This window comes from Sapajus apella, unplaced genomic scaffold (assembly GCF_009761245.1).
Source record: "Sapajus apella isolate SASKATOON/1434 unplaced genomic scaffold, GSC_monkey_1.0 scaffold254, whole genome shotgun sequence".
Taxonomy (NCBI): Eukaryota; Metazoa; Chordata; class Mammalia; order Primates; family Cebidae; genus Sapajus; species Sapajus apella.
Genome location: NW_022437194.1, coordinates 258,605 through 265,884, shown reverse-complemented (window position 1 = coordinate 265,884; position 7,280 = coordinate 258,605). Strand labels below are relative to the sequence as shown.

The 7,280-nt window shown below is 38.0% G+C and overlaps 1 pseudogene; it reads left to right on the top strand.

The window, feature by feature from the left end:
• The first annotated feature begins 3,748 nt into the window (after window positions 1-3,748).
• Window positions 3,749-6,488, top strand: LOC116545286 (annotated as a pseudogene).
• Window positions 6,489-7,280: the final 792 nt, after the last annotated feature.

Here is a 7,280-nt window from a genome sequence, read left to right as displayed (position 1 = left end):
TGGTCTTGAACTCCTGATCTCAGGTGATCTGTCTGCCTTGGACTCCCAAAGTGCTGGGATTACAGGCATGAGCCACCATGCGCAGTGTTAGCTCTTTTAATTGTGATGTTAAGGTATCTATTTGAGATTTTTCTAGCTTTCTGATGTGGTCATGTAGTGATATAAATTTCCCTCTAAACACTGTTTCAGTTGTGTCCCAGAGATTCTGGCAAGTTTTGTCTTTGTTTTCACTGGTTTCAAATAACTTCTTGATGTTTGCCTTAATTTAATTATTTACCCAGGAATTATTCAGGAGCAGGTTGTTCATTTTTTATGTAAATATGTGGTTTTGAGTAAGTTAATCATGAGTTCTAATTTGATTATGCTGTGGTCTGAGAGACTGTTATGATTTTAGTCCTGTTGCATGCCTGAAGAGTGTTTTACTTCCAATTCTGTAGTTGATTAGAAAAAAGTGCTATGTGGCACTGAGAAGAATGTATATTCTGTTTATTTGGGGTGATGAGTTTTGTAGATGCCTATTGGGTCCACTTGATCAAGATCCGTTCAAGTCCTGAATATCCTTGTTAATGTTCTGTCTTGTTGATCTGTCTAATATTGACAGTAGGGTGTTAAAGTCTCCCACTATTATTGTGTGGGAATCTAAGTCTCTTTGTAGGTCTCTAAGAACTTGTTTTATGAATCTGGGTGCTTCCGTTTGGGGTGCATATATATTTAGGATAGTTAGCTCTTCTTGTTGAATGGGTTCCTTTACCATAATGTAATGCCCTTCTTTGTCTTTTTTTAGTCTTTGTTGGCTGAAAGTCTGTTTTGTCAGGGACTAGGATTCCATCCCTTGCTTATTTCTGCTTTCCATTTGTTTGGTAAATTTTCCTTAATCCCTATGTGTGTCTTTGCACATGAGATAGGTCTCCTGACTACAGCAGGTCTCGACTCTTTATCCAATTTTCCAGTCTATGTCTTTTAATCAGGGCATTTAGTTCATTTACATTTAAGCTTAGTATTGTTCTGTGTGAAGTTGATCCTGTCATCATGATGCTATCTGGTTATCTTGCACACTAGTTGACGCTCTTTCTTCATATTGTCATTGGTCTTTATGGTGTGTTTTTGCAGTGGCTGGTACCATTTTTTCTTTTCCTTATTTAGTGCTTTTTTCAGGAGCTTTTGCAAGCTGGTGGAGACAGGCTTGGTGGAGACAAAATCCCTAAACATTTCTTGTCTGGAAGGGATTTTATTTCTTTTTCAACTCATGAACCTTTGTTTGGCTGGATATGAAATTCTAGATTAAAAATTCTTTTCTTTAAGAATGTTAAATATTGGCCTCTACTGTCTTCTGGCTTGTAGAGTTCTGCTGAGAAATCCACTGTTAGTCTGATAGTGGGTATGTAGTGCTTTTGTATGTGACCTGGCCTTTCTCTCTAGCTGCCCTTAACATTGTGTGTGTGTGTATTCATTTCAACCTTGAAGAATCTATTATGTGTCTTGGGGTTGATCTTCTGTAGTATCTTAGTGGTGTTCTGTGTATTTCCTGAATTTGAATGTTGGCTACTCTTGCTAGGTTGGGGAAATTCTCCTTGAGAATATCCTGAAGTATGTTCTCCAGCTTGTTTCCATTTTCCCCATTTCCTTCAGGTATTCCAGTCAATTGTAGATTTGGACTTTTTACGTAGTCTCATATTTCTCAGAGGCTTTATTTATTCCTTTACATTCTTTTTTCTCTAATCTTGTCTGCATGCCTTATTTCAGCAAGGAGGTCTTCAAATCTGATATTTTTTCTTCCATTTTGTCAATTTGGCTATTGATACTTGTATATGATTCATGAAGTTTTCATGCTGTGATTTTTTACTCTGTCAGGTCATTTATGTTTTTCTCTAAACTATTTATACTAGTTAGTGGCTCCATTCTCTAACTTTTTATCAAGGTTCTTAGCTTTTTTTGTATTCAGTTAGAAAGGGCTCCTTTAGCTCAGTGGAGTTAGTTATTACCCATTTTCTGAAGCCTACTTCTGTCAATTTGCCTATCTCATCCTCTGTCCAGTTCCACACCCTTGCTGAAGAGGCACTGTGATCATTTGGAGAACAAGAGGCCCTCTTGTCTTTTGGGTTTCCAGCATTTTTTCAATGATTCTCATCTTCATGACCGTCTAGTATTGGTCTTTGAAGATGTTGACTCTTGGTTGGATAGGGTTCTTGTGGGGCCTTTTTTGTTGCTGTTGTTTATTTCTGTTTGCTTTTCTCTAAATGGTCAGGTTTCTCTTCTATATGGTTGCAGTGGTTTCCTAGGGGTTCACTTCAGGCCCTATTTATCCTGGTTCACTCCTGCACCTGAAGATATTACTCAAGAAGCCTGGAAAACAGCAAAGATGGGTGCCTGCTCCTTCCTCTGAAATCTCTGATGTCAAGAAATACCAATTGGATGCCAGTGGGAACGCTCCTGTAAAGAATCTCTGACAACCCATGTTGGACTATCTCACCCAGTCGGGTGGCATAAGGAACAGGACCCATTTAATGAAGCACATTTACTGTTCCTTGGTGGAGGGGGTGTTTTGCTGGGGGTAAGCCCATTACTTTGGTTGCTTGGATTCCTCAGAACTGGCAGGAGAAAAACCTAAGTCTGTTGGTCCGCAGAGACTGTGGTCACCTCTTTCCCTAGGGACTCACCTCCAGGGAGACTGGAGTTCTGTTCTTGAGCCACTGGTTGGAGTTGTTGGAGTTCCTGCAGGGAGGCCCCACACAGTGAGGAGGGATGGGTCAGGGTCAGGCCTGAAGAGGTGCTCTGGCTGCAGTCTGCCACAGCCAGTTTGTTGGGCTGTGGGAGACACCTCTTGGGATCAAAGGATCCAGCGTCCCTGGCTCCAGCAGGGGAAAAGCACAGCCTGCCCCTATAGAGACAGCTGTCACCCTTCCCTTCCACTGCCCAAGAAGCTTTGTGTGTTAGGCAGCTATCATCCCAGTGCTGGTTGCTGCCCCTCCCCTAGGGAGCTCAAATGGCTTAGAGAACAGGCAGCTACAGCAGTGCTGCTGGTCATGCCTCCCCTGGGAACTCATCAGGCTTAAGCAGATTTTAGCTGAGAGGTTGTTGAGAATCTATACAGCTCTGAGGTTGAGATCCTAGGCCGTGGTGGAGTGAGATCTTGAGTGAAATCTTTCAATCTGTGGAATGCACAGTCCATGGAAAAGCATGGTTGGTTGGCTACGTAGCACACTCACTCACCGCTTTCTTGGCTGGGGAGTGGGGATCCACTGCCCTGTGTGGCTCTCAGGTGTGTTGCCACACCACACTGCTCTTTCTCTCTGTGGGTCATGTCAGCTGCCTAGTCAGTTCTTATGAGAGAACCTGGATACCTCAGGTGTCAGTGCAAGATTCACATGCTATTATGGTTCTTTTTGGTAGGAGCCTCTGATCACCACTGCTTCTAGTCAGCCATCTTTGCTCTGCCCCTAAAATAGGGATTTTGTTTTTTGTTTTTTTAGTTAAACACATCTCATATTAAGAGCTGTGCCTGCTCTGCCTCCTGGAATGCCATGCATTTAGTGCTTGCAGAGCTTTACTTACTTGTGCTTTTTCTTCCTAATGTGTTTAACTGCTTTTTAGTTCTTATAATAGTCAAGGTTCTTTGAAAACTATCTTTCCTATATACCAGAGTCTTCTCTACATTCTCAACATCATAGCTTCTTATATGTCATCAATAATTCTCATTATGAATTTATAAGCTGCAATATTAAGAATGTTTTCTTCATGGCTGTGGAACATGGGCAAGTGTGGATACTCAAGATTCCTACTGGGGAAAAGCTTGGGTGCTTATACAGATGGAGAGCATGTAATGCTGAGGTTCCATCTCTGTTGTCTATTAGGTCTATGCAAAATAGAATTAAGAAAATGCTTATTTAAATGGGATGACATTTTTATTACCTAGAAAGTTTTTTAAAAAAAGAGATACTTGCTCTTTAGAGTGTGAAAGACTATATAAAATCACTATTAAAATTTACAGAACATGGGAAATATCTGTATCTGGAACTTAGCATAAAATTGATGTTTATTTTTCTTTTTTGAGACAGAGTCTATATCCATCATCAGACTGGATTGCAGTGGCATGATCTCGGCTCACTGCAACCTCTTCCTCCTGGTTCAAGCGATTCTCCTGCCTAAGTCTCCTGAGTAGCTGGGACTACAGGCGCTCGCAACCACGTCAGGCTAATTTTTGTATTTTTCATGGAGACAAGGATTCGCCATGTTGGCCAGGATGGTCTCGATGTCTTAACCTTCTGATTCATCTGCCTTGGCCTCCCAAAGTGCTCAGATTACAGGAGTGAGCCACCACGCCCTGCCAAACTAATGTTTCTTTATTACTAAACTCAGACTATAATTTACTTTTGAGAAGGCAGTGCTGCTGTGTCTTTCTGTGTGCCTCAGCACATCATAGAACTGTGTCCTCAGGTCAGTTGATGTTAATAACCCACTTGGTTAATGAGCTATGTGAGAGTTTTTTTTTTTTTTTTTTTCTCTATAGAGGTAATTCTTTTCATTATTAAGTATCTTTATGCAGCCGTTGTGGATAAACAATCACTTTTAATCTGACAGCTGTCCTTTCTTAGATTTTCTTTGCATTTATGTCTTTGGAAAATTAAAGGCTCATCTTTTTTTACAGGCCACAAAAACTGAAAAACACACAGGCTCTTTCACTTACTGGATGTTTGACAAAATAGTTTTCTTGTGCCAAAAACATTGGCATTAGTGGTGAGCTTGTTAGAGATTCAGAAACTCAGATTTTATTCCAGATTTTCTGAAAAAATAATCGGCATTACCATGATCTCCAGTTTATTGTACACATTAAAATTTAAGCAGTACTTTATAACTCAGTATGTCTTTCCCTCTGAAAAATTTACACAACTCATTCTGTATGATGTAAATGTAGCACTCAAAAATGCACGTTAATGTTTATGCCTTCAGCTTTGTACTTCATCATCTAGAAAAGTACCATCTATATTGTGATGTTGTGAATCTTATGCCACTCTCTTTTCTCAGGCTTAGAGAATACATTAGAGAATATTTCTGTGTTGAAAGATTTATTAGATATTGTCAGTCACTCATATAAGTAAGAACCACTTCTTTTTATTCTTGCGTTAACTTGAGTCAAATTAAAAATTCTGCTCATGGCCACTTCTTGAGAGAGAGAGAGAGAGTGTATGTGTGTGTGTGTGTGTGTTGCGTTGACATTTAGGGATGTGGCCATAGAATTCTGTCTGGAGGAGTGGCAATGCCTGAACATTGCACAGCAGAATCTATATAGGAATGTGATGTTAGAGAACTACAGAAACCTGGTCTTCCAGGTTGAGCATAACTTCAATACACAATTTCTTAATATACGCTATGTTTTATTTATTTATTTATTTATTGTAGAATGGTTTTTGGTAATTTATGTTTTCAGATATTTTTTCTAACTTAAATATTTGTTTATGTAAAAAAGAATTTTAAGATGTTTAATTTTGACCTGAAGTTTTCACATTCCTGAGCTGATCTGTGTCCTTCACTCTAGTGTTAATTGTAGAGATTTAGTGACATAGCATACTGTCACCCAAAACTTAAAATCTAATGACCACTACTAATTTTTGATTTAGCAGTACCAGGTAGTGAAATTAAGAGCTTACACAATTAAAATATTTGTTAAATATTTAACTTTTTTGTTATAAATTAGTATTTTACAATTAATTTATTAGAATATTCTATTACAAGCCAGGCGCAGTGGCTCATGCCTGTAATCCTAGCACTCTGGGAGGCGAAGGCGGGTGGATCACCTGAGGTCGGGAGTTCAAGACCAGCCTGACCAACATGGTGAAACCCCATATTTAAAAAAAAAAAAAGAATATTCTATTATATTCTTTTTACTGAGCACACTACTAAGTTGCTCATTGGAGAACATTAGCAAAGGCCATGTAATTTTCAATAAAGTAGGTATTGCTGCTGCTAAGCCAGACATGATCACCTGTCTGGAGCAAGGAAAAGAGCCTTAGAATGTGAAGGGACATGAGGTGGTAGCCAAACTACCAGGTAGGTGAGAGTGAAAGTGAATACAACAGACGACACAGATGAGAGGTCCAAAGTAAGAAAAAAGCAAGTCCTTAAAATGGTTTGGAATTCTGTGTTCCAAAAGAAATAGTTTCTGGACAGCCTGATTTTTTTTTTTTTAATTTTGCTCTCACATGGAAACATCTTCTGTCTTATCTTTTTAAAATCTTTAAAGATTTTACTTTCCCTTCAGTGACCTTTCTATACGTTTACAGTGCCAGCCAAAGTCCTCTTTGTGGCATATAAGAGACTGCGAAATCTGACCACTTTTTCATCGTTTTTGAAAACACACAGATATCTGCATAATTCTGAGAAACTTTATGTTCAACTGTTTTTTAAGTTCTCTTTTTACATCATGTTTAAAATATGTGGGAGTAGTGGTAGATTTTCCCATTGTTTGTATTGCTAATTTTTCTGCACATTACATTTTGTCTTTTATAGTCTTGAAGTACAGTTTGAAATTATTAAGTATAGGCCAGGCATGGTGGCTCATGTCTGTAATCCAAGCACTTTGGAGGCCAAGGTAGGCGGATCACCTGAGGTTGGGGGTTCAAGACCAGCCTGACCAACATGGTGAAACCCTGTCTTTATTAAAAATGTGCACACACACACACACACACACACACATACACACACATAATGCTCTTCTGCCTTGTTCCTTTGTTTTTTAAGATTGCTTTGGCTATTCAAAGTTTATTGTAGTTCTACATGAATTTTAGAATTGTATTTTCTATTACTGTAAAAAAACCACAAAAAACGGTATTTTGATAGTTTATTGATAATATGGCACTTTAACAATTTTCTATCAATCAATAGACATGAAATGTTTTTAAATTTATTTTTGTTCTTTCAATTTTTTTTTACTGATATATCCTTTATTTCCAAGATATTTAAGCTCCTTGGTTATTATTTTAGTACTATTGTAAATAAGATTGCTTTCTTTCTCTATTTTATCAGTTTATTTAAAGTGTATGGAACCATAACTTGTATGTTAATTTTCTATTTTGCTAATTTATTGAGTGCAATTACTACTCTAATTAGGTTTTAATGTACTGTTCATGCTTTTTATATAAGATTAAATGATCTACAAAAAAACACTTTTTTCTTTTTTGTCTTTAATTTCAATTACTTAAAAGTTTTTTTGACTGATTTTTTTTCCACATACTTCCAATGCTATGTTAAAACAGAAGTATTGAGAATGGGCACAATATACTTTT